We start from the raw sequence: 27,884 nt of genomic DNA on the forward strand, positions 1-27,884 counted from the left end.
TTGAGTCCTCTGGTCCCACTCCCCATTCAGTCAGCCTATTGAGTCCTCTGGTCCCACTCCCCATTCAGTCAGCCTATTGAGTCCTCTGGTCCCACTCCCCATTCAGTCAGCCTATTGAGTCCTCTGGTCCCACTCACACAGAACGCCTTGACCTGTTTCTCCCCCCTCTCTCCAGATGAAATCCTGCGACTAGTGAGGTCTGACCGCCCGACAACCTGCCCGCTCGACCACATCCCCTCCTCCCTTCTCCAGACCATCTCTGGAGACCTTCTCCCTTTCCATCATCAACTCATCCCTGACCACTGGCTGTGTCCCCTCTGACTTTAAAATGGCCAGAGTCTCTCCCCTCCTCATGAAACCAACACTTGACTCATCTGATGTCAAAAACTATAGAACTGTATCCATTCTTTCTTTTCTTTCCAATGGCTGAGCCGTGAAATGGTAGGCCACACAAGCTCACAGAATGGGACCGCCGAGTGCTTAAGCATGTAGCGCGTAAAAATTGTCTGTCCTCGGTTGCAACACTCACTATTGAGTTCCAAACTGCCTCTGGAAGTAACGTCAGCACAAGAACTCTTCATTGGGAGCTTCATGAAATGGGTTTCCATGGCCGAGCAGTCGCACACAAGCCTAAGATCACCATGCGCAATGCCAAGCGTCGGCTGGAGTGGTGTAAAGCTCACCGTCATTGGACTCTGGAGCAGTGGAAACGCGTTCTCTGGAGTGATGAATCACGCTTCACCATCTGTCAGTCCGACGGACTAATCTGGGTGAACGCTACCTGCCTGAATACACAGTGCAAAGTTTGGTGGCGGAGGAATAACGGTCTGGGTATGTTTTTCATGGTTTGGGCTAGGCCACTTAGTTCCAGTGAAGGGAGATCTTAATGCTACAGCATACAATGACATTCTAGACGACTCTGTGCTTCCAACTTTGTGGCAAAAGTTTGGGAAAGGTCCTTTCCTGTTTCTGCATAACAATGCCAGCGTGCACAAAGCGAGGTCCATACAGAAATGGTTTGTCGAGATCGGTGTGGAAGAACTTGACTGGCCTGCACAAAGCCCTGACCTCAACCCCATCGAACACCTTTGGGATGAATTGGAACGCAAACTGCGAGCCAGGCCTAATCGCTCAACATCTGTGCCCATCCTCACTAATGCTCTTGTGGCTGAATGGAAGCAAGTCCCCGCAGCAATGTTCCAACATCTAGTTGAAAGCCTTCGCAGAAGAGTGGAGGCTGTCAGAGTAGGGATGCCTGGAAGCTGTTTTAGCACTAACTGTAAGTTGCTCTGGATAAGAGAGTCTGCTAAATGACTCAAATTTAAATGTAAAAACGTATGGTAATTTTCACAACTGGGCTTATGAATTGATTGTCCTTTACTTGGAACGTAATCAGTATTGTGTCTCAGCTGCCTAATACAATGAGAAAATGTTTTTGTCCAAGTCAAAATAAATCACGTAGGTGTGACTGACTGGGTTTGAACCCCAGTCATTTGCACACTACAATACTGTGTTAGCCCTTTGAGCTAAAGTCAAGGCATTAGCTCGGGGGAGCTAACACGACTCTTAAGGTCTCAAACCAGATGAATTGAGTGCTGTATTGCTACAGAGGGTTCAGTAGTGGACCAGCTAATGGGAGCTGACAGGTGAGACATTACCTTTATAGTGTGAAGTGTTGCACCTCACCGAGGTGTTGAGAGGCTCTGAGGCACAGTGGGTGAGAACAACCAACACCATCACCTTCTTCACACTCGATGAGTGTGTGTGTGTGTGTGTGTTTGTTAATCATGGCGATAGTGTAGTAATAATGATAGATTCCTGCAAGCAATTAGAGCCGGGCGCTATCTCTGGGCTACACTGTAATTAGAAGAAAATGAAAGGCGCTAGGAAGCTGCCAGAGGGGGCTGGGAAGAGCTGAACACACACACACACACACACACACACACACACACACACACACACACACACACACACACACACACACACACACTAACACCGTATCTCTCTCCCAATAGCATACACACACACTTTCCATCTCTTTTCTCCCTATGCATCTCTTTCTACTTGCTCCACTCATCCATTTACCTTTCCATTTTTTCTCTTCCTCATTCCCTCTGTTTTGACATGTCATTCTGGCATCACTCCTCTTCCCCTGCAGTCTATCCTTCTGTGGAAGGGGGGGTAGCCTCTCCAGATATGGTGGTGCAGAAAATGTGCCTCTGAGAGATGAAACAATCTTGTTTTCTGTGCGTTCCACTGATCATGATCAAACAGGACCTTCTGAATGAATTGCAAGTGGCCCTGTAGTTAGAGGTAGGACCCTGAGTTTTTCCTGGTCAGGTCACATGGTCAGGAAATGCTCAGGGCCTTACCAGTACCTATAGGCCTACTACTGAAATATCGTTGGTTTTAGAGGTTTAGAGGTTTTCGATTTTAGAGTCTCAGTCAAACGTCATCTGACTGAGACAGTTAGATTGTAAGGGCTTCCCAGTGTGTTCCTGTGGGACATCATCCGCCCTCTTCTCTCTGTAACCTTGGGAGGATCTCAGTCAGAGACATTGCTGTCTGCAGCCGATAGTTGCTGCAGCCACTGGAGTGTGAGTCGGATCCCCTTAGGACCATGCAGACGCCACACCCAACCGTTCTCCGCTCTACCCGATGACAGCATCTTCTAGATCAGAGGATGAGAGGTGGACTGGAGGAAGCCTCCTGTCTGGAACAGTGTTTTTCTCCTAGCTGTTTGGCCTGCGTTTATCCACGATGACAGAAATATTAGCTCCAAAATGGCAGCCTTTTTGGTCATTTTGGCTCGTACTTTGATCAGATTCCATGTCTCTCGCTGTCAAGGGGCAAGGAAAGTGAGCGTTTGGCAGAACGTTGCAGCTGTGTAGCGTATCCTCAAAGAGTTATCCATAGGGCTGGTGCAGGGAGGGGAAGGAACCAATGATGTGGTGTGAGTCAGAGAGGGGGCCAATGAGTATTACAGCATTGTATATTCTTCCATCACCGGGGCAACCCAGGTCATTGAGAGCCAGGCGTTGCCTACTCTGGCAATGCCAGTGAGTGGCATCACAACCCGCCACACCTTTCCTGCATGCCCGCCTCTCGCCATGCCAAACTCTGTGATTGAATTTCAACATTACAAAAACAGATAGAGATCCCACCTGGCATGAAAACAAACTGACTGTCTCTGTGAACACACTCGCTAAAATTACTCTACACACACATAAAACCGTCTGACTCTGAAACATGAGTATTTCGTCAACATGAACGAAAAGATCTGGTCTCAGCTAGACAGGAAATGAGTTGGGTTGAGTAACAATCCCAGGGCTCTAGCTGGGATTTGGGTGTTGTAATAATATACGTTAGGCTAAGTGTTGCCTGTTGGGATTGGGAGTATGTATGAATCTCACTCAGTGACTACATCTCCTTTCCAGTACGTTGACGTCTAACTCAGAGTTGTCACATTCTCTATACTGAAGTCTCGACTGCTGCGAGAGCTGCCAGACGAGGTCCCAGAGAAAATACATCACATCATAGTCCTCCTGTCGTCACCTCATATAATTGGTTACATTGGCCATTAATCAGGGATGATTAGAGGATTCAGTGAGTAAACATTTCAAAAGCACTGATGGAACCTCTCGTTCCTGTTATGCCGCATTTCTATTTTTTATTTAACTACGCAAGTCAGTTAAGAACACATTCTTATTTACAATGACAGTCTAGGAACAGTTGGAAACAGACTTTTCTGTTTCCAGCTGCCTTGTTCAGGGGCAGAACGACAGATTTGTACCTTGTCAGCTGGGGGATTCGATCTAGAAACCTTTCGGTTACTGGCCCAACGCTCTAACCACTAGGCTACCTGCCGCCCCTATTGAGGATTTACCCTAGTGTTTTACCCAAGCGGGTCAGACTTTTCTGTTTCCATCTACGGGGGCTGACACCGGTCTCAATGGAAAAGCACCATTAGTGTTTTTACTCTTCTCTGTTATTAGATTAGTCGAAGGTAACACTTTACATTAAGTTGTTCTTATTGTAATTCAGTAGCATTGTAATTACTATAGTAACAACATATTGTTACAGTAGATAGTAAGGAATGGTCCTTATTCCATTTGTGTAATAACAACAAACATGCTCAACTCAATACTATGCAACAACAAAGCAATTACTCATATAATGAGGTTTTATGAGTAATCACAGTGTCAGTCCTCTTCGTTCTTATTTCATTGTAGTTCATAAACATTATCATAAGCCAATGGCGCTTGCATGGTTAAAGATCTCCTTCTCCACCACGCTCCCGTCAAGCAGTGTAAGAGTGAGGAATAAAGGACGATGAGGCTGATGGAAGAGAGAGAAGGAAAGAGAGGGACCATCCTCATTATGTTCACATTACCTCGATGCTCCTCTCAGGGAGAGCTCGAATCATTCCCCGCATTCTAATGGGCAACATTTTTCTTCTTTCATGCTCTTTTCCCTCCACATATCCGTCCTCCAAGGCCGTTTTTCATTCGTTCTAATGGTGGCCTTTGGCTGGCACACTACCTACCCCTGTGGAGTGACATTCGCTGAGCCTAATCTTCTCAGAAATTGTCCAGTGGGGTTGGCTGCCCAGGTGGATAGTCGTTGGTTTCTTTTTCCTTTTACAGGGCTTTTATATTTGGTGCACCATTGTGATCGATACAGGTTGTTTTGAGACTATTGCATATGGGGGGGTTACAGACATTTCTGGGGAGGTACAGATCTCTTGTACAATTGGGTCACCTGTATAAAGGATCAATTAAGGCCTAGATTCAGTCAGATCAATCGTTAACCCATAATAGCCGACGCCGCATAGCTGGTGTTTTGGGTGTGTCGGGGGTGTAACTGCGTTCGAGCTGTCAAATCGGTGAGCGGCTGCTCGTGTGGTCATTGTCACGAAGCCGCTCCAGTCCCACTCCTGTTAGAAGTTCAGAACAAGAAAGTGGAGGCTCCAGATGTAGGATCTTAATTTGACCTATATTGTCACTGCAAAATAATCCTCCAGCAACAGGATTTTAACGTTTTGTGATCGGTGGTTAGGCTATTAGCTGGCCAAAAGTAGGCTACATGAAAACTGCAATACTGTTAATATAACCAAGTGTTTTGTGTGGGTTTTCAGTGAATTTATGTAAATCTCAAAGCTCATCTGTATTTCCTGCGGCGCAGGAAAATTCTCAGCAACAAAAGAGTGATCAAATTGAGATCCTACATCTGTATATAGAAATAACGACACTCAAATTGAAAATCACCAAATAATGAGGATTTCTATCCGTCTAATCTTGGTGTAGATTGCGTCACACATTCCAGTGTTCGAATTTGTAAACACTTCTGCAGATTAATTCTAAATGAGACTCCGTGCAGCCAATGGTAATGTCCACTTTAGGTATAATGCCGGGAGCAGCTTGCGGATTTCAAAGCTTTTAACGGCCGTGATTGACAGAGAGCGATGCTTCGCCTGTCATGTGGGCGCTAACAAGCCGACAGCATGCTCGGTAGTGCTAGGTATCAAAGCCAATCCAGCCGGGGCTGGAGGCAATTGTGAGCTTCGATTGGCCCTGTTCACGCTCCTTCGCCCATGCTCGCATTACCTTCCATTGAAAATGAATGGCTTCCGATGTTTCATCGTGCGACATCGTCCATAGTCAATACGGGCCGTAACACAATTCCACCTCCGACACTGGTAAAAGGAAAGAGGGATACCTAGTCAGTTCGGCTATGGCGAATCTGATTTGAAGATGATGACGAGACCTCATAATTGATTAAAGGAAATGTCATATGCCATAGCTTACAAATGCAGCACGAAATGTTGGTAATCTGACAATACAAAAAGCCCCCATTCATTACAGTGTGTGTGTGTGTGTGTGTGTGCATGTGTTTTACATTTCTAAATAACCACTAAGATCCTTCCGCCTACCTTTGACTGGAGTTTGCTTTATGAACTCAGGATGCCAAACCTCCTCTCCTCACCTGCCTGTTAAACTTTAATGGCAAGTCAAACCTCTGGGGCTCAGGTGTCAGTGGAGCTGCCATGCCAACCAAGGAGGGCAGCTGTGGGGTACTGGGTAGGTCTACAGAGGAAAGGTGAGGACTGGACTGGCATAGGAGAGAGAGAGAGAGGGGATGTCTGAAGGGAAAAGAGCAGAGGGCTGAAAAACTCTCCCCTTCATTTCCTGCCTCCTGGTCTGTTGCGTATGTCTCTCCTCAGTGCAGCATTAACCCCTTGAGTTGCTAGTTTCTGCTGTCATATCACTTTAATAGGCTCCGGCCCACACGCTCTCATTTCCACACAGGAATACCATGGCAACGGTTGATTTATTCACGCAGGAGGCCACAGCAGTGATGTAAATGTGTTGCATTCCTAGGCACAGATATTAAGCATATTTTAACAACATTATCAACAATATCATCTGGGGAAAACCATCATCTATGAGCATACTTTTCAGAAAGTAGATGTTATAAGCTTTCCAACCCCCACAGATCATATTTTCATTATAGGATATCCTTAGAACAACACAATGGCTATTGTCTCTGTGTGAAAGCTGCTGTTATGGACCTTGGAAAGAGCTCATTGTTTCAAACCTCTGTTTTATTTCAATAATTTAATAATTGAAATCAATACAGAATTTCATTTGAATAATGCTGGAATTGCATTGAGGTGAGCAGTGTGCAGGACTGGACTGTCAGCTTTGTCTTGCTGTGCAGAGATAGAAAAAATTGTGAGCTAGCTCCTGCTGAAATCAGAGACTTCCCTTCCTGGCAGGGGCCTCAAATCTCCTTATCCCCACACACCTTGTAAAGAACAGCATCGTGGCTAATGCTCTAACTGAGCTCAGTTTTCCAACACACAGTACTTCTTCATAATACAGTAACCTAATTGGACAGCGCTGCATGAGCAGAACTATGTGCCCTTTAAAGAAAAATGCAAATGGACTCCTCCTTTTTGGATTTTAACGCTATTATATTGGACGTGGAGACGCTGAAAACTAGGCCACCGGCATCCTCTCAGACTCCACTGTCTGGATAGACATAAGCTTTTCCTTTATTTCTCTTCACTCCATTTTTTAATAAGAGTCGAATACTAAAATAACTCCTCTTGTCCTTGTCAGCATTATAGTGCCCCACATAAAGTGGAGTTCCAATTTGAGTCTTTAAAGAAACTCGTTGGCAAACTCCATTCACTAAATCCTCCATCAAGACAGGATAGTGAAGATGATGAATTGGCCCTTTTATACAGTATCACCGCTTCTAAAGAACCTTAGGTACATATTGTCTGTGACTCTGTGTGTGCGCTATGGTAACAACTTTCCTGTGAAAGACCCCACCAACTCCTGCATTGGAGGAAAAGTAGGTGACACTGACAGACAGACAGTCAGACAGACACACAGACCGCCAGACAGACAGACAGACAGACAGACAAACAGGGCACACTACCCACCCCTACACACCCTCTCACATTCTCACGAATAAACAGGTGTGCTCTTACGGACAGGTAACCCGAGAGAGATCGATGTGACTTTGGTAAGCCCTCCCAGCCTCCCTCTGGGTTTGTGAATTGTTCATGTTCCACGCACTGACAAGGTAGCAAGGTAGTGGAGCTCATTTTAACTCATGGACTTCAGTTGCCCTCTTTCTCTCTCTCTCTCTCTCTCTCTCCAAAAAAAGTTTCCATGTTCGTCTAGAAGCCTCACACAGCACCAATCCTCACTGTAACTCAGAGATGAAAATCTTTGATGAAAGACGAAGATGCCAATGCTTATAAAGTGATAATGAGCCAGTGCACACCAGGGGCAATGTTAGCCCAGATTCTGGCTTCGTTCAAGCCATATTCAACAGCTTTTTAGGAGGAGTGTGGCTCTTTGGAGCCTCCCGCTGCGAGCGGTTTCAGATCAGATAGACGTAAATGGAGGTGGAAGGGGAGATTTAACTCTTACACTGACACAGCTTACCTGTTACCGCTTTATGTGATAGACAAGGCCCTGATGATAATGGCGCCGGAGGAGATGGCTACCGTTTTACGATCCCCTAACAAATTGTGCTATTGTGTGTGTTTTTTCGCATTGTTTGTAACTTATTTTGTATATAATGTTTCAGCCACCCTGTCTTATGACCGAAAATAGCTTCTAGATATCAGGACAGCGATTACTCACCCCGTACTGGAGGAATACTTTTTCTTTAACGAGTCGGATGGGAAGGATTTACTTCAGACGCCCAACAAGGCCCTCATCCTCGTCATTCGCAGGGGAAAGAGACAGAGATATCAGGGATGAAGGTCTGGGTGCCTTGTAAGGATCCAATGACGAGTGGGTAATCTGCCTTTACCATCGGTTCTATTAGCCAATGTACAATCATTGGATAATAAAATAGACGAGCTACGAGCACGTATATCCTACCAAAGGGACATTAAAAACTGTAATATCTTATGTTTCACTGAGTCGTGGCTGAACCATGACATGAATAACATACAGCTGGTTGTAAGCTTTTTCTGCAGGATAGAAAAGCAGCCTCTGGTAAGACAATTTGTAAACAACAGCTGGTGCACAAAATCTAAAAAATGTCTTGAGGTTTTGCTCACCTGAGGTAGAGTATCTCATGATAAGCTGAAGACCACACTATTTACCAAGAGAGTTTTTATCTATATTCTTCGGAGCTATCTATTTACCACCACAAACCGATGATGGCACTAAGACCACACTCAATGAGCTGTAAGCCGTAAATAAACAGAAAAATGCTCATCCAGAGGCGACACTCAAGAGGGACTTGAATGCAGGAAAATCTAAATCCGTTTTACCTCATTTCTACCAGCATGTTAAATGTGCAACCAGAGGGAAAAAACTCTAGACCACCTTTTACTCCACACACAAAGCTCTCCCTCGCCCTCCTTTTACACCAAATCAGTCCCTGGCTTCATCAATAAGTGCATTCGTGACGTCATCCCCACAGTGACCGTACCTACATACCCCAACCAGAAACCATGGATTACAGGCAACATCTGCACTGAGCTAAAGGGTAGAGCTGCTGGTTTCAAGGAGCGGGACTCTAACCCGGAAGCTTATTTGAAATCCCCCTATGCCCTTCGACGAACCATCAAACAGGAAAAGAATCAATACAGGACTAAGATTGAATCGTACTACACCAGCTCCGACACTCGTCGGATGTGGCAGGGCTTGCAAACTATTACAGACTACAAGGGAAGCACAGTCATGAGCTGCCCAGTGACACGAGCCTACCAGATGAGCTAAAATACTTCTATGCTCGCTTCGAAGCAAGTAACACTGAACCATGCATGAGAGCATCAGCTGTTCCGGACAACTGTGTGATCACACTCTCCGTAGCCGATGTGAGTAAGACCTTTAAACAGGTCAACATTCACAAGGCCGCAGGGCCAGACGGATTACCAGGACGTGTACTCCGAGCATGCACTGACCAACTGGCAAGTGTCTTCACTGACATTTTCAACCTGTCCCTGACTGAGTCTGTAAGATCAACATGTTTCAAGCAGATCACCATAGTCCCTGGGCCCAGGAACACTAAGGTAACCTGCATAAATGACTACCGACCCGTAGCACTCACGTTTGTAGACATGAAGTGCTTTGAAAGGCTGGTCATGGCTCACATCAACACCATTATCCCAGAAACCCTAGACCCACTCCAATTTGCATACCGCCCCAACAGATCCACAGATGATGGAATCTCTATTGCACTCAACACTGCCCTTTCCCACCTGGACAAAAGGAACACCTATGTGAGAATGCTATTCATTGACTACAGCTCAGCGTTCAACACCATAGTGCCCTCAAAGGTCATCAATAAGCTAAGGACCCTGGGACTAAACACCTCCCTCTGCAACTGGATCCTGGACTTCCTGACGGGCTGCCCCCAGGTGGTAAGGGTGGGTAACAACACATCCGCCACGCTGATCCTCAACACGGGGGCCCCTCAGGGGTGCATGCTCAGTCCTCTCCTGTACTCCCTGTTCACTCATGACTGCATGGCCAGGCACGATGCCAACACCATCATCAAGTTTGCCGAAGACACAACAGTGGTAGGCCTGATCACCGACAACGATGAGACAGCCTATATGGAGGAGGTCAGAGACCTGGCCGTGTGGTGCCAGGACAACAACCTCTCCCTCAACGTGATCAAGACAAAGGAGATGATTGTAGACTACAGGAAAAGGAGGACAGAGCACGCCCCCATTCTCATCGACGGGGCTGTAGTGGAGCAGGTTGAGAGCTTCAAGTTCCTTGGTGTCCACATCACCAACAAACTATCATGGTTCAAAACACACTAAGACAGTCGTGAAGAGGGCACGACAAAGCGTATTCCCCCTCAGGAGACTGAAAAGATTTGTCATGGGTCCTCAGATCCTCAAAAGGTTCTACATTTGCAACATCGAGAGCATCTTGACTGGTTGCATCACTGCCTGGTATGGCAACTGCTCGGCCTCCGACCGCAAGGCACTACAGAGGGTAGTGTGTACGGCCCAGTACATCACTGGGGCCAAGCTTCCTTCCATCCAGGACCTATATACCAGACAGTGTCAGAGGAAGGCCCTAAAAGTGGTGAGTAGCTATGAGTAGCTATCCTACTCATAGACTGTTCTCTCTGCTACCGCACGGCAAGCAGTACCGGAGCGCTAAGTCTAGGTCCAAAAGGCTTCTTAACAGCTTCTACCCCCAAGCCATAAGACTCCTGAACAGCTAATCAAATGGCTAAACAGACCCCTTTTTTACGCTGCTGCTACTCTGTTTATTATCTATGCATAGTCACTTTAACTCTACCTACATGTACATATTACCTCAATTACCCCCGCACATTGACTCTGTACCGGTACCCCCTGTATATAGCCTCGCTGTTGTTCTTTTACTGCTGCTCTTTAATTATTTGTTACTTTTATTTTCTATTTTTTACTTATCTATTTTTTACCTAACACTTATTTTTCTTAACTTCGTAAAGCATTGTTGGTTAAGGGCTTGTAAGTAAGCATTTCACTGTCAGGTCTACACCTGTTGTGTTCGGCGCATGTGACAAATAAGATTTGATTTAAATGGATGTCTTTGCACCCTAAGGTGAGGAACAAACATTAAACATACCAAAGGCAATGCATCAAATGGCACCGTATCGAGTGGCTTGAATGAATGAGGAAACCTGGAAAGGTTAGCCCACAGCAAGGCTGGCCTGTAGGGCTGGTGAAAGGACCCTACTGTGTCCATAAAGAAGGTCCATAAAATGACCGACTTCGTCAGGCAGCTCCTTCACACAAACACGCCATGTTTCACACCAGGAATTGGGCAGCATGCACTCTCACATGCTCCCTGTTGTGTGTGTGTGTGTGTGTGTGTGTGTGTGTTGTGCGCGTGTGTGAATAACTCAGTGCAGTGCTGATCTCTGCCAGCTAAATCACTGGCTCATAGATCTCTGCATAGCTGGTAGGACATTGATACAGGCCATTTCCTCTGTGTCCACACTGGTTTTATGGCAGTGAACATCACTGAGCGATTTACCGAAATATCTGTCATTTTTTGGTTTTAAGCAAGTAATTGACCGACATCGGTTCAATTATTTGAATTCCATTTCATTCGATTGTTTTCTGTGAGCTCAAAGCGCACATTGCACAGTTTCTCTAGAGGTAAATCAGATCCAGCCTGAACTGTGTGACGTAGTAGGGAGTTGTAATTTCTAACAGGCCAATATTCTACATAGTTTAGCGCATAAAAACATGGTAAATAAATACAATTACCATAATCCATTGCACGTCTACTTGTCGGTCTGTGTTTCTTTATGCCTGCTACGGAAGAGACATACAAATGCGCGATCGTGAGGGGATATAGAGAAAATACATGATCCAAGTCATTGATAGTTGGTATTCAGCAGTTATAAAAGTATGCCTTATCTACTTTGAAGAACTACAGAATAGTGATTTTGTCAGACAGCAGCTCTATTGAGATGATGACTTGGAATTAAATAATAAAGTCATCAAATAAAACATATACACATCAATGAAATATTTTATTAAAGTAAAGTGAATAAATGATGGTTTGAATGCATTCATTTGTACAACTGACTAGGTATCCTCATTTCCCTTAATAAGTGATAAGCCGTAATGTCAGTCACTACCATCATGGGACTTTTATTAATTGTTTTATTCTGTGTTGTTACAGCATTCAACCCAAATAGGCCTAATCGAAACCGAAATTGAAAACCGTGATTATTTTGTAAGAATCGAACCGACTTCAAAAAGTACTAATCACTCAGCACTAGTTGTTGATCATTTTCAAGTCTTGTCAAAAATTTTCAAGATGATTTAAGTCAAAACGGTAACTAGGCCACTTAGGGACTATCAGGTATGAAGGTAAGACCCAGATGCAGACCATGTCCAATAAACAATAGTGTAATATTCCAACAGGGGCAGGCAATAGACAGGTCAAGGCAGGCAGGGGTCAGTAAACCAGAGCTGGGGCAACGGTACCGGGCGGCAGGCAGGCTCAGGGTCAAGGGTTAGGCAGAGGTCGGTAATCCAGAGCTGGGGCAACGGTACCGGACGGCAGGCAGGCACAGGGTCAGGGGTAGGCAGAGTGGTGAGGCAGGCGGGCCAGGACAGGCAAGGATCAAAACCAGGTGGGCGAGAAAAGAGAGACTGGAAAAAACAAGAGCTGAGACACAAAACGCTGGTTGACTTGAAAAAAAAAGACGACCTGGCAACAGACAAACAGAAAACAGGTGTAAGTACACAGGGGATAATGGAGAAGATGGGCGACACCTGGAGGGGGGTGGAGACAATCACAAAGACAGGTGAAACAGATCAGGGTGTGACAGGAACAGAGTATGTGAGCGGAGCTGGAGCGAGGAGCGCAGCATAACCAATTTGACTGGCGCGCGGAGCGAGATTCCTAAAGGCTGGAGCTTCGGGCTTCTCGCCTGCTCCAATTTCGCTCCAGTAGTGCTCACTTCACGAGCTCAGGGCACGCCCGGCCCAGGATGTGTTTGTAGTCTACTTGTGTGCTGCTATAGCCCCTTGCTTTAGCTACTATCATGCAGTTGGCTAAATATTTTCATAAAGGAACTAATAATAACACACAGGTGCAAAGTCAAGATGGCTTACAAAGATAAGGACCAAGAACAAGAGAGAGAATGCAGTGATGTTGTGTCCACAACTGAATTATCAATGTAGAATCTGAAAAGACACGTATCCAGAAAGCATGATAGTGTACTTACTATGTGCACATGCTAAAAGAAAGGAACGAGGTGGGTAGATAACTGAATCATTGTAGCAAAGTATTTATAAACTACAAATCTGATCTCTTAAAAGTTTTGTTCATTATTCCCACTTTCAAGAAGCTTACTGTTTTGATTGGGTTATTTTGCCTAAAAACCTTTAGGCCTACCTATAAAAAAACCGTACAAAAACAACTCTGCATCTCTGCCCAGCCTGGCAAGAGTGGCCAAAAGGGTGTTTAGTATCCCCAGTGGCTCTGCAAGCTGGAGAGGATATTCTCGGCTGCTGGCCTGCTCTACAGGCACCATCGCATGAGCCTGAAGCCACAGACTCTGGCCAAACTCATGTTTCTAAAAATGAATTCAAATGCACTGTAGACTGCGCCAAATGTTTTGTTTAATTTGTATTTAATAGAGTGTATATATGCTGTGTAATATGACATATAGCCTATTTAAAATTATGAGCGCTTCTTATATTCACCTTTTCATGTTAAAATACTTTTCATTCAAATCATATGGTTTGGTTTCAAAACTTCAAAACCAAATAAATGGTAGGTCCAGGCTGTCACAAAAATAGATGGGTGTTGGTTAAATTGTGATTTTAATGAATGGAGCGAATTTGAAGCAGCAGTTTTTTTTTCTGTGATCGTGGAACGGTTTTTAGTGGTTGGAAAGGACGTGGAGCGCCGGAGCACCGCTCCATGAGCGATGAGCGAAATCCAGCTCAACTCTGCTCACATACTCTGCATCTTGGTAAGCAAATCCAGTGTATATTTGGCATCGTGTTTTAGGTTATTATCCAGTACCCTGCCCTGAACTTAGTTACTGTTACTAGCTGGCTACAACCCAGTACTCTACCCTGCACCTTAGAGACTGCTGCACTATGTACTTAGAGTAATTGAACACTGGTCACTTTAATAATGTTTACATACAGTTTTACCCACATCATATCTATATACTGTATTCTAGTCAAGACTCATCCTATATAACTACTGCTGTACACACCTTTTCTATTCATATACTGCCCATAATGTCTATACACACCCTCATATACATATATATTTATATTCTGGACGTAATTCCTTTATTTTTATTTTGGGTCTGTTGGAACCACACCAGTGGTGTGTACCACACCAGGAAGAAGAGGACTTCCTCTTCAGTGAATTTAATAAAAATAAAAATAGTGAAATTATACTAAATGTCGTCACATCACCAAATAATTTATTAAAACACACTGTTTTGCTGTGAAGGTCTACAGTAGCCTCAACAGCACTCTGTAAGGTAGCATCATGGTGAAGCTGGAGAAAAGCTAGCTTCCATCCTCTGGGTACATTGATTTGAATACAAAACCTAGGAGGCTCATGGTTCTTACCCCCTTCCATAAACTTACACAGTAATTATGACAACTTTCGGAGGATGTCCTCCAACCTATCAGAGCTCTTGAAGCATGAACTGACATGTTGTCCACGCAATCAAAGGACCAGAGAATGAGTCTAGTACTGAAAGCATAAGCTACAGCTAGCTTCCCTATGGCTCAGTGCCTTCCCTGTGGCTCAGTTGGTAGAGCATGGTGTTTGCAACGCCAGCATGGTGTGTGCAACGCCAGGGTTGTGGGTTCGATTCCCACGGGGGGCCAGTACAAAAAATAAAATAAAAAAAAATGCATGAAATTGTATGAAATGTATGTATTCACTACTGTAAGTCGCTCTGGATAAGAGCGTCTGCTAAATGACTAAAATGTAAATGTAAAAAATGTAGCTAGCACTGCATAAGATGTAAGTAGTTGACTCAGAGAGAGAAAGAGAGGGATATTTCATGATTTCTTTTCACTTACACTTACTTCGCTAGCAAATGCAGCTAGTTTGTTTTGCTTACTCATAGCTTACTCAAACGGAGGGATGCTATGTTAGCTAGCTGGCTATGACTAGCCAACACAACACTGGAACTCTTCCAAGTCATGGTAAGCGTTTGGTTTTATAAATGTTTTGCCACCAGGGCCTGCCGTATAACTGATAAACTGTTTACTGACTGTACACTGTATTGCATGATTATAGCGGGTTTACTAACGCGTTAGTTCTATTAGCAATGTCAACTATGACATTACTTTAGCTAATATGGTAACAACGATTTAGGCTTTCTGTAGTGGTTATGATATGGTTTGGCTTGGAAAGGTTTCTTCGCCTGGTCACATACAGCTGATGTGTTGTGCATTGAAGTCCACAAGCAAAGGAAAAAGGTGAGAAGAGGAGAGCGTGTAGATGCGAGAAGGAATACAACGTGGCGGCTATGAAAGTGAAGTGTGTTTATGTGTGATCAGGGGTGTATTCATTCCGCCGATTCTGTTGAAAAACTTTTCTTTAATGGAACGAAACGGGGATAAACATACCTGAATTTGTCCAATAGAAACTCTCTGTTGGACTAATGATTACACTCTAGATCAGCCAGATGCAGGCAATAGTTTGCAAGGCGGTATTGAATGTGTCAATGTCTGTCCTTGTGTCACTGTTTGTCACCTCAAAAGTTTCTCATGGTAAAAAATAATCGCCCTCCCTCATCTTAAATGGCACCGACCGCCAATGAACCACACACGTAACATGCTTTGCTCTATGACACTCACAAGCTACACAAGAGTCGTTAGAAGGTAAGGGTTTAGTCTACATAGAAGATCACAGGAAATCCAAGGACATAGTGTCTATAATTCTGTAATAAGCTCACATAGTTGTTGTCACAAACTCCAAACTCCACACAGTTGTCATTGCCTAGTTGGATATTAATTTCCCACTGAGCAAACCATTTCTGTACTTACAGCATTCATATAAATTCTTTTTCATCAGGTTTTTGCTTTGGCGGACCTTTTTGTTGTTGTTGACATTTATCAATAGAACTCATGGATGCAACTGTTTATATCAATTTGTATTCTACTTGTAGCCCTGGTTGTCCTGAAAATAAAATGGTAAAGCACTTCATTTTTAGGCTAAATATAAGGGCTGGGCGTGCAGATAAATGAAAATCAGATTTTTGATAGGGTTAAGGGTTAGCCTTTCCTTGATTTGTGCTGCAGACATTTTGCTCCCACTGAAGAAACCTGTTCAGTTTGTGAAGAGCAATATCCTGTCTCTCAGTATACCCTTTCGCCCATCTATTGTCAGCTTTTAGGCTGTGAGCTGTCTTCTTGAGGCACCTCTATATGTCAAGCGTGTGTGTGTTTGTGTGTGTATGTGTGAGTGAGTGTGTGTGGGTGTGTATGTGTGGGTGTGTGTGTGTGTGTGGGTGTGTATGTGTGAGTGAGTGTGTGTGGGTGTGTATGTGTGAGTGAGTGTGTGTGGGTGTGTATGTGTGAGTGAGTGTGTGTGGGTGTGTATGTGTGAGTGAGTGTGTGTGTGTGTGTGTGTGTGTGTGTGTGTGTGTGTATGTGTGAGTGAGTGTGTGTGGGTGTGTGTATGTGTGTGTGTGTGTATGTGTGAGAGTGTGTGTGTGTGGGTGTGTATGTGTGAGTGAGTGTGTGTGGGTGTGTGTGTGTATGTGTGTGTGGGTGTGTATGTGTGAGTGAGTGTGTGTGTGTGGGTGTGTATGTGTGTGTGAGTGTGTGTGTGTGTGTGTGTATGTGTGAGTGTGTGTGTGTGGGTGTGTATGTGTGAGTGAGTGTGTGTGGGTGTGTGTGAGTGAGTGTGTGTGTGTGGGTGTGCGTGTCTGTGTTAGCTTCTTGCAGCTATTCTGGCGTACTTAACAAAGCTTTGACCCAGTTTTCCCGACCTGCTAAGTGGGTTTCTCTGTTTTGTTAACCTGATTTCTCACGTCCACTCCATCTCCACAATCCTGTTTCCCCACAACCTGTCTTCACTTTCACTTTCAGGAGCCTCAATATTACTCCACAGACAGGACCACAGATCCCAGTTGTGCCTACCAAATCAATCATGTCATATGATTCTATGTCTCTGTGTATGTCATATATGTCCGCAACATATGCCGGCCAGCTAATCAACCAAGCTCATAAATCTTAACACTTGTTAGAAGATGCTAGATGCTAGAATGTGCTAGATTGTCATGTTACTGTATATCTGTCACTGACTGTCTTACTAATCCTTCTTAGTATGTATCCTTCTCAGTGAAGGAGTAAGTGCAGGATGTTTTGTAGGCATGGGTGAAACTGATGACTCATGGCTAGACCTCCCTGGCTAGAGTAATGACTTAGAATGGATTTTCTTCACTATGCAGAGCCATGCAAAACCCACACAGTGGATGGAATGTGTCAGGCTGCCTGCTCTGATGCTGAAAAATGTCAACTGTGCAGCATGGCAAAGAACGATTTATCTACAGTACACTAGACAAATAAATATGTATGTATACTGTGCTCCATGTATACTTGCTCGTATGAAGTCTCATGCACAGTCTAACTGCAGCTTACGAAACGAACTGAGACAAAGAAGCCTGCTGCTCCTTCCTTGAAGTAGACACTGTTTCTCTTACCTTTTTACATTCTTCGAGGGGAAAAAAAGTGCTATATAGAACCTAAAAGGGTTCTTCAGCTGTCCCCATAGGAGAACCCTTTGGGGACCCTTTTGGTTCCAAGTAGAACCGGTTTGGTTTCCATGTAGAACCCTTTCCACAGAGGGTTCTACATGGAACCCAAAATGGTTCTACCAGGAACTAAAAATGGATTTACCTGGAACCGAGAAGGGTTTTCCTATGGGGACAGCCAAATAACCACTTTGGAACTCTTTTTTTCCAAGAGTGTATCATCACAAAATGCTATGTTATTGTTGGTTATCATTTCTCAGTAGCTTCCTGCCTAATTTTCAGTTGAAAATCAGGCAACATATGTTCCTTAGCAGGTGCTCCTCCTAATGCATGTGGTGAACCAGACTTACTAAGGCGTGTTACCCTTCAAAGGCTTCACCTTCGGACTGTAAACACCCCTGTGACCACAATCCTCACTATCAGTGCTATATTTTTGCTGAATTGTAAAGCCATGTCCTAGCCATGTGAGCTATCCTGTATTCCCAGCACATCTCTCCCGGTCTCTCTCATGTCATTCCAGAGCTGTAGAGAATGTGTGTGTTTGAAGACCAATGAGAGGATAGGGATTCGCTGGGCTTCGCTCAAGGGCCCGAGGGCTGCCTTTCAGCCCAAGCATCTGGTGCCCAGTCGGAGAGCCTTAGTATGCGCATGAAGTCACCGCTGACATTTTGAGAAGGAAAAAAAACACACATCCAGAACAGTAGAGGAGATGAGGTATATTACCTTTAGTAGAATACATTTGGCCTGAAGCCGAGATCGACGAAATCACTCACGGCTCTACCCAAGCCTCCTACTGGCTCGTTGTGTATGTCACTGAATGAAATCCCAAGGTGTAATCAGGGGAAGATCAATCCCGACATTAAGCGATTGTTGTTCCTTCGATGAGCTGGCTGACATTTCCAGATTGTAAATGGTATATTATAGTGCTCTGGGAGAGGGGATGACAAGGAACAACATCTATTAAGTCACATAGGCTGTGTTTAGACAGGCAGCCTAATTCAGATGATTTTTCCCACTAATTGGTCTTCTAATTCTAACCCTAGTTGTAATCCTCAACATAACCCCTAAGCTTAAAACAGCCTTTGTCCTCATGGGGACGTGGGAAATGTCCCCACGAGGGAGAATTTTCCTTGTTTTACTCTCCGAGTGGGGACTTCTGGGGATCTTAGATCTTTTCACATCAGAGATGATCTGAAAAAAAAGACCAATTAGTGAGAAAAACATTTCTGAATTGGGCTGACTGTCAAACCACAGCCTAGAGGGTCATTGTAAAAGACTCCTGCTGTAACGGGTGTCGTAAAGATTGGACCAAGGTGCAGCGGGAACGTGTATACTCATCTTCTTTAATTGGTTAAAAGAAGAAAAAACAAACAAAACACGTATACAAACACAACGCCCGCCACTAACAGTCCTGTCAGGTGCTCAGACACTAAACAAGGAGACAACTACCCACAAATCCCATGACAAAAACACCCCTCTTAAATAAGACCTTCAATTAGAAGCAATGAAGAGCAGCTGCTTCCAATTGAAGGTCAACCCCATCAACTAAAAATAGAAATAGAAAGACTAGACTAGAACATAGAAATATACAAACATAGAACATGAACCAAAACCCCGGAACACTCTAAACAAACACCCCTCTACATAAACACATAGCCCAACAAACCCCGAACCACATAAAAACACCCCCTGCCACGTCCTGACCAAACTACAATAACAAATAACCCCTTTACTGGTCAGGACGTGACACCTGCACACACGATTACCTAAACATGTTTATTGTTGATATCTCGGGTACGTTTGCGACCTTTCTCAGGATAAGATACGTGAGTAATCTTTTACAAAACAATTACATGATGAGATAACCGGGAATTCAGTGTGATCTGTGATCTGATCCGATAAAGACACAGCATACGTCCGAAATGGCATCCTATTCCCTATAAAGTGCACTACGTTTGACTAGAACCCTATGGAACTATATTTAGGGAATAGGGTGCCATTCCAGACGCTACCACAACAATAGTCACTGCTTTCTTATGCTATTGAGAAGGCAGAAAGGAATCATGATTACTAGTGACATGATGAATATTTCAGCGTGATAGGATGGAATGTGGGTCGGAATGATGGAGAGGCCTCGCAGGCAGCCAGAGCAGAGCAGCAAAGACTACTGTTTTAATGGTTCTGCTGTGCTTTAATTCGAACTTCGTGTCTCTGCGAGGCTCGCGATATAACGGGTACCTTCTCTCTCTTTGTCTGCAGTCTGGAGCTGTGCAGCAGCAAGGAGGAATTTGTGGGTTGTGGGTTGCTGACTGAAAAATGTGTCTGTTTGTGGGTAGGGAGAAAGTGTGTGTGTGTGTACGTGAGTGTTCTTTTTACATAATGGCACATTTCACGACACTTGTGATTTGTATGTGTCAGTCTACTGCTCAAGTATATTCATCATGAGGCAGTGTGTTTTCTCAGTGTGAGTCATGTAGGTATGTGTTGTATATAGATGTGGGATTATGGGACAGCAGCGCGCTGTTTGTGGCCCATGTGGGTGGCGTGTTATACAAACACCTGTATCAGGGGAGTAGCAGCGATGCTGGTCCCTGCAGACTGTGATATGAGAGAAACAGTCCACCAGCAGGTAGTCTAGGTGTTAAGAGCGTTGGGTCAGTAGCCCAAAAGGCCGCTGGTTTGAATCTTCGAGTCGACTAGGTGAAAAAGCTGTCGTCGTGCCCTAAATTCTCCTATAAGTCGCTCTGGATAAGAGCATCTGCTATATGAATACAGTGTAACGTAAACTGATATGTGAGTAAAGCTACACACACAATATTATAGGGCTGCACAACAACAAAAAATCTAATTTGTAAGTCTTTTTCACTGCACAAGGGATAGCTTACACATGTGTTTTGGCTCAGCAGCCTTCTTTAGAGTGTAGGTAGAAAGCTGAACACACATATTTTTCAAGTCTTAAATTATCCGGTTTTGTGTCTTATCTGTGTTAGTGGTCGTGGTCGTTGTCTGTCATTTACTACAGCGGCCATGTTATCTCTGTGTCGGCCATGTTATCTCTGTGTCGGCCATGTTATCTCTGTGTCGGCAATGTTATCATAGGATGTTAGACCGGATTCCCTTCCTAACAATGTTGTCTGGCTGTTTTGCCTGGCTGTTTTTCCAGGCTGTTTCTCTGGAGGCCTTTAAACAGAGGGCTTCATTCTCACTTGTCACGATGTTGTCACTTTGTGCCTGTTGAAAGTGCCTTGGTAACAGAAACACCTATAGTAAAGAGTACAATAAGTTGTTGCTACTTTCTTGCCACCATGACGACGCTGGTTGGTTCTATGTGTGTTAATTTGTCTAAGTTATGTTGTATAGAACATCTATCATCAGAGACCCATAGACCCATAGTAAACACATCCTCTGTGTCTCACGCCAACCAGTGCTTTTTCTATTACTGTTTTACAATCAGAGTGCACATTCCTCGGAACCTCGCAGCCCCTGGCGGCTGTGTTGTCCCTCCTTGAGGTATTCCCCCCACCTCAATGAGGATCCAAGCTGTCTGATAGGAAGACCGTAGCCATGCATAGACTACAGACACACACACACACACACACACACACACACACACACACACACACACACACACACACACACACACACACACACACACACACACACACACACACACACACACACACACACACACACACATTTTGTTTCCATTCAAAATTCAAAATCCTATTTTCCCTAACCCCTAACCCTAAAACTAACCCCTACCTTAACCCTACTGCTAACATTGACCTGTAACCCAAACCCTAAACCCTAAACCCTGTACCTAAACCTACCTAACTCCTAAACCTAACCACTAAACCCTTACCCTAATTGTAATCCTAAACCTAACCCCTAAGTTTAAAATAGCCTTTGTCCTCATGGGGACGTGGTACATTTTCCTTGTTTTACTATCCCTGTGGGGACTTCTGGGAATCTTTTCACATCAGATCTTTTTCAGAGCTGATCTGAAGAAAAAAAACAATTAGTGAGAGAAAAACATTCTGATTTCCCCCACACACACACACACACACAAACTTGCTGAGTAAGGATAGATAAACTCCCAGGATAGCCAGCTGTACACCATTATCCATCTGATCCCACATTCGGAACATGATGTGTACAGCCCTCCTAGCTATCTGTTAATGCAAGTTGTGTGTGTGTGTGTGTGTGTGTGTGTGTGTGTGTGTGTGTGTGTGTGTGTGTGTGTGTGTGTGTGTGTGTGTGTGTGTGTGTGTGTGTGTGTGTGTGTGTGTGTGTGTGTGTGTGTGTGTGTGTGTGTGTGTCCAGCATATTTTTGTCTGGTAGGCCTACTGTAGCTTCCTTTGCCAGAGCTCACTTGTGTTTACACCGTGCTAATCACAGTACATTATAATGAGGGCTTGTATATGTGCGTGTGTGTGTGTGTGTGTCTTCGCGTATGTGTTTGTGTGCAATTCTGTGCATTCTTTGTGTTTAAGTGTGCATGCTTGAATGTGTCTGTGTGTGTTTGAGTTTGTTTGTGTGTGCCTGTTTGTGTGTGTGTGTGTGTGTGGGAGAATCAGACAGCTTTTTTAAAAAGCTATATGGATTACAGTGGGGTTGTATCCTTCCATCTGTGGATGAAAACAAAGCCCTCCTGTGGAGGAGTGATATTGATGGAGGGAGTAATCCTCTGTTTAGAGTGGTTGGTTACAGCTTCCTTCTCATCCACCTCCCTGTATAGTCTTGTATCATTCAGAGGAGGACCTGGTTTCCCTTTACCTAGGCTTTACTTAGCAACCCTGTGTTTATAACCGCAGATATCGACTCTGCTAATGGAGCTAGCTTTCTTGGATCCGTTGATAGTGTGCAGGTCTCCCGTCCAGAACCTTGTCGGTTCAATTTACACCCTCGGCCAAGCTCACTCTCCCTACCTGTTTCACAATACTATTGATTAGATAATCATCTTTTAAGCAGTATAATGTTCACATGTTTGATTGTCATTCACTAACAGTGAATTCACTATTTCTCCAGGAATGGGAGCTGTAAGTGTTGTTTGTTTGAGTAACAGTCTGGGGATCAGAACAGACTCTCCAGCCTCCAGCCTCCTTCTTCCTGTGGTGTGACTCTATGATTTATAGACCACTGGAGGAGACTTGTGCATGTACATGTGTTTCAGAACTGGAAACTGTGTCTTTCTGTTACCACAGTGACAATCATAACTCTTAGGGATGTGTATCTTTCCCTTTCAAGACTTTTCGATATGTATCTAGATGCATGGGCTCCGATACGATGCAGGAACAATACGTTTTAGTTTGAAACGATTCGGTGCGACTCGGTTTGATTAGAGGAACGGATCGATGCGATTCGGTTCGATGCGATTCGGTTCGATGCGATACGATCGATGCGATTCGGTTTGATTCGGTTCGATGCGATACGATTCGATGAACTAGCATTTGTTACATAAGAACATTCATTTTCCATTCTCAATTCAAATCTGCTGATGGAGCGCATGAGCTGGGCCTGTCAGAGCTGACTTCTGTTTGTGTGTGTGTGTGTGTGTGTGTGTGTGTGTGTGTGTGTGTGTGTGTGTGTGTGTGTGTGTGTGTGTGTGTGTGTGTGTGTGTGTGTGTGTGTGTGTGTGTGAAGTATGTATATGTCTATGGTGTATGTAGGCACCCCCCCACACTTTTGATCTGAAATCACCAACACCCACTAATTAACTTGTCATTTTAGCAGATTAAGTGTTTGAGCTAGTAATGTATCAATATTTATCTCTTAAAACTATGAATATATAAATAGCCCAACTTTAATTGAATGGGCTTCTCTCCTTTCCTACTTGGACCATGCAGTGCAGGTAGTAAAAGTGATTGCTGACCTCATTATAAAACTATTAACTTAATCATGTATGTCTCAAAATTACCACATACAGTTTAAGTGGGAAGTTTACATACACCTTAGCCAAATACATTTAAACTCAGTTTTTCACAATTCCTGACATTTAATCCTAGTAAAAACTTCCTGTCTTAGGTCAGTCAGAATCACCACTTTATTTTAAGAATGTGAAATGTCAGAATAATAGTAGAGAGAATTATTTATTTCAGCTTTTATTTCTTTCATCACATTCCCAGTGGGTCAGAAGTTTACATGCACTCAATTAGTATTTGGTGGCATTGCCTTTAAATTGTTTAACTTGGGTCAAACGTTTCGGGTAGCTTTCCACAAGCTTCCCACAATCATTTGGGTGAATTTTGGCCTATTCCTCCTGACAGAGCTGGTGTAACTGAGTCAGGTTTGTAGACCTCCTTACTCGCACATGCTTTTTCAGTTCTGCCCACAAATCTATAGGATTGAGTTCAGGGCTTTGTGATGGAATTTTGATACAGTGATTTATAAGTGAAATAATCTGTCTGTAAACAATTGTTGGAAAAATTACTTGTGTCATGCACAAAGTAGATGTCCCAACCGACTTGCCAAAACTATATTTTGTTAACAAGAAATGTGTGGAGTGGTTGAAAAACGATTTTTAATGACTCCTACCAAAGTGTATGTAAACTTCCAACTTCAACTGTAGAGTGATTGTTTCAAGCAAAACTACCAAAATTATTGCTGACTAACTAACTAAATGTAATGTAAGCCCTGATCAGCATGTAGCCTACCTATAGCACAGATGAGAGTTGTATCCGGCGGTAACTTACGCTACTTTATTCTGGTAAAACACATCCCTAATAACGCTTATCAAATCAAATGTATTTATATTGCCCTTCTTACATCAGCTGATATCTCAAAGTGCTGTACAGAAACCCAGCCTAAAACCCCAAACAGCAAGCAATGCAGGTGTAGAAGCACGGTGGCTAGGAAAAACTCCCTAGAAAGGCCAAAACCTAGGAAGAAACCTAGAGAGGAACCAGGCTATGAGGGGTGGCCAGTCCTGTTCTGGCTGTGCCGGGTGGAGATTATAACAGAACATGGCCAAGATGTTCAAATGTTCATAAACGACCAGCATGGTCAAATAATAATAATCACAGTAGTTGTCGAGGGTGCAACAAGTCAGCACCTCAAGAGTAAATGTCAGTTGGCTTTTCATAGCCGATCATTGAGAGTATCTCTATCGCTCCTGCTGTCTCTAGAGAGTTGAAAACAGCAGGTCTGGGACAGGTAGCACGTCCGGTGAACAGGTCAGGGTTCCATAGCCGCAGGCAGAACAGTTGAAACTGGAGTAGCAGCACGGCCAGGTGGACTGGGGACAGCAAGGAGTCATCATGTCAGGTAGTCCTGAGGCATGGTCCTAGGGCTCAGGTCCTCCGAGAGAGAGAAAGAAAGAAAGAAAGAAAGAAAGAAAGAAAGAAAGAAAGAAAGAAAGAAAGAAAGAAAGAAAGAAAGAAAGAGAGATTTAGAGAGAGCATACTTAAATTCACACAGGACACCGGATAAGACAGGAGAAATACTCCAGATATAACAGACTGACCCTAGCCCCCCGACACATAAACTACTGCAGCATAAATACCGGAGGCTGAGACAGGAGGGGTCAGGAGACACTGTGGCCCCATCCAATGATACCCCTGGACAGGGCCAAACAGGCAGGATATAACCCCACCCACTTTGCCAAAGCACAGTCCCCACACCACTAGAGGGATATCTTCAACCACCAACTTACCATTCTGAGACAAGGCCGAGTATAGCCCACAAAGATCTCCGCCACGGCACAACCCAAGGGGGGCGCCAACCCAGACAGGAAGTCCACGTCAGTGACTCAACCCACTCAAGTGACGCACAACTCCTAGGGACGACATGGAAGAACACCAATAAGCCAGTGACTCAGCCCCTGTAATAGGGTTAGAGGCAGAGAATCCCAGTGGAGAGAGGGGAACCGGCCAGGCAGACAGCAAAGGCGGTTCGTTGTTCCAGAGCCTTTCCGTTCAGTCTGCGTCTCTCACATGGGTAGGCAGACCATTCCATAAAAATGGAGCTCTATAGGAGAAAGCCCTACCTCCAGCCGTTTGCTTAGAAATTCTAGGGACAATTAGGAGGCCTGCGTCTTGTGACCGTAGCGCACGTGTAGGTATGTACGGCAGGACCAAATCGGAAAGATAGGTAGGAGCAAGCCCATGTAATGCTTTGTAGGTTAGGATTGCTTGGGTTGTATTGGGACATAATGTCTGGAAGTGGTTGGATGGGCTTTAAGAAGTTATTAAAGTGATAAAGAGGAGGGACTTGTCCTGAGTGACAGTTCTCAGATGCACTCTTTTTCCTTAGTGGGATAACAAGTTTATGAACTTTTAAAGCAGCATAACTTTCCCATGTTTTCTCCAACCACAGTGTATCATATACCATTTTGAATATACTATTTACTTTTATAAAATGCAAAAATAAGCAAATCGCTTACATTTGACTTAAGTCTCAATACCGAAATCTAGGCATATTTTCTCTCCCAGGCGGTAAGGTATCCCATGTATGAGGAGTTAGGCTAGGCTAGGTTTTCTTGGGAGACAGTGACTAGCATGGTCTTAGTTCAGTGCTGGTCTATAGCCTATGGATCCTAACTCCTCCCTAACCACAGAGCCTGGTAGTGTGGGAACTACCCCTGCAGCTATAGTACCAACCTGTCTGACCTGAGCTGCAGGTGGGTGAGTGACAGCCAACAGCCAACAGCCTGGCAGATTACAGAAGCTTGCTGGAGCAGAGCGCCTTGCAAATGCGTCACTGCTAATCTGTCAGTAGTATGTCATACAAATCAGACGACAAATCAAACCCAATCAAATTGTATTGGCCACATACATATATTTAGCAGATGTTATCGCGGGTGTATCGAAATGCTTGTGTTCCTAGCTCCAACAGTGCAGTAATATCTAACAATACATAACAATACACACATCTAAAAGTAAAAGTTAAATAATGGAATTAAGAAATATATCAATATTAGGACGATACCTACGCAATGTAAAGGAACTCTGTGAGTGACGTCAGTAAGATGTGACCGGTGACGTCAGTGTACTGTGACCGGTGTCCCACACGTCCAGCGGCCTGCAACAGATTTCTCGGTCCCTCGTTATCATTCTCAGGAGAACATCAAATAAGAAGCCTCCCTTAGAAACAGCACAAGTTGAGAAATCTTCCTTAATTTCAAGCCTGTCCGCATAATTGTTTGCTCTAACCTATCCACTTTCAGAACTATGTACACTGTACCGAATGGAGATTTGAAGATGTGTTTGTTTCCGTATTCTCGGTCTACACCGCAGGAAACTCTTGGAATTTGGAAAGGGTTTTTAGGGTGCTCATCTCCTCTCACGTTTCTCCTCTCTGTACCCGGGACAGCTGTTAGTCATTCACTTTACTCAGTCTCCAATTGTTCAGTATGAGAACTTGCCAGTGTCTGAGCTACGACCGGTCCAAATAACTGTCCCCACACCGGGTGCCAGAGCTCTCTCCGTCAACACAACACTACACTACACAACACAACACTACACTACACTACACCAGGGGTAAAGTTGAAGAAACAGGGGAGTATAGAGAGAGAGAGAAAGAGGGAGAGTAATAAATAGGGGTGAGAGAGAGACAGAAAAGGCTAAGGAAGGGAGAGAAAAGAGAGGGAATGTGAGATAAATGGATCGGGAGAGAAAAACAGAGTGACATGTTGTAGGATAGAGGGGAGGAGAGTGAGAGAGAAACAGAGTGACATGTTGTAGGATAGAGGGGAGGAGAGTGAGAGAGAAACAGAGTGACATGTTGTAGGATAGAGGGGAGGAGAGTGAGAGAGAAACAGAGTGACATGTTGTAGGATAGAGGGGAGGAGAGGGAGAGAGAAACAGAGTGACATGTTGTAGGATAGAGGGGAGGAGAGTGAGAGAGAAACAGAGTGACATGTAGGATAGAGGGGAGGAGAGTGAGAGAGAAACAGAGTGACATGTTGTAGGATAGAGGGGAGGAGAGTGAGAGAGAAACAGAGTGACATGTTGTAGGATAGAGGGGAGGAGAGTGAGAGAGAAACAGAGTGACATGTTGTAGGATAGAGGGGAGGAGAGGGAGAGAGAAACAGAGTGACATGTTGTAGGATAGAGGGGAGGAGAGTGAGAGAGAAACAGAGTGACATGTTGTAGGATAGAGGGGAGGAGAGTGAGAGAGAAACAGAGTGACATGTT

At 44.3% G+C, this 27,884-nt stretch overlaps 1 protein-coding gene across 7 annotated transcripts in view; it reads left to right on the forward strand.

The window, feature by feature from the left end:
- LOC106579296 (rho GTPase-activating protein 44) overlaps positions 1-27,884 on the forward strand; it is a 93,295-nt gene that overhangs the window by 7,571 nt on the left and 57,840 nt on the right. The window lies entirely within an intron of this gene.

Source organism: Salmo salar, chromosome ssa19 (genome assembly GCF_905237065.1).
Source record: "Salmo salar chromosome ssa19, Ssal_v3.1, whole genome shotgun sequence".
NCBI lineage: Eukaryota > Metazoa > Chordata > Actinopteri > Salmoniformes > Salmonidae > Salmo > Salmo salar.